The 458-nt window shown below is 64.4% G+C and overlaps 1 protein-coding gene across 1 annotated transcript in view; it reads left to right on the top strand.

Annotated features, from left to right (window-relative positions):
- Nucleotides 1–458, top strand: part of CA6 (carbonic anhydrase VI) — a 17,883-nt gene that overhangs the window by 731 nt on the left and 16,694 nt on the right. The window lies entirely within an intron of this gene.

Here is a 458-nt window from a genome sequence, read left to right as displayed (position 1 = left end):
TAAAAACAAATCCTCTGGTGAGGATTTAAAAAACACACAAGAAACTAAGGGCTGCCTGCCGCAGCCTCCAGGGCCCGGGAGCGCTCTTCTCGGCTGTCTCATGAGACGGGGCTGCCCCAGAACGTCCCGATGGCCGAGGACCCGGGCACCCAGGCCTCTGGGGGCCCCCAGCTGCCCGCCCTCGGTCGCCAGGACCCTGCTGACACTGTAATCTACACTTGACTGAACCCCGACTTTTACCTGTGAAATGGAAGCCCCTGGCACTTAGCCCCGTGGGAGCCAAGAACAGGCAGGCCGTGTCTGTGGGGCTTGGACGCGAAACACCCCTGCCCGTGGCAGTGCCCAGAGCGCCTGCCTCCGCCCCGTCTTTTCTGAGCTGCCCCGAGGCAGGGCCCCGATAGGACGCAGACGCAGGACCAGGAGCAGACACGGTGTGGGGCCCCCTCTGCACAGCCCGG

The sequence above is a fragment of the Myotis davidii genome, unplaced genomic scaffold, assembly GCF_000327345.1.
Source record: "Myotis davidii unplaced genomic scaffold, ASM32734v1 scaffold299, whole genome shotgun sequence".
In the NCBI taxonomy this organism is placed as follows: domain Eukaryota; kingdom Metazoa; phylum Chordata; class Mammalia; order Chiroptera; family Vespertilionidae; genus Myotis; species Myotis davidii.
This window is presented reverse-complemented; position numbering and strand designations above follow the sequence as displayed.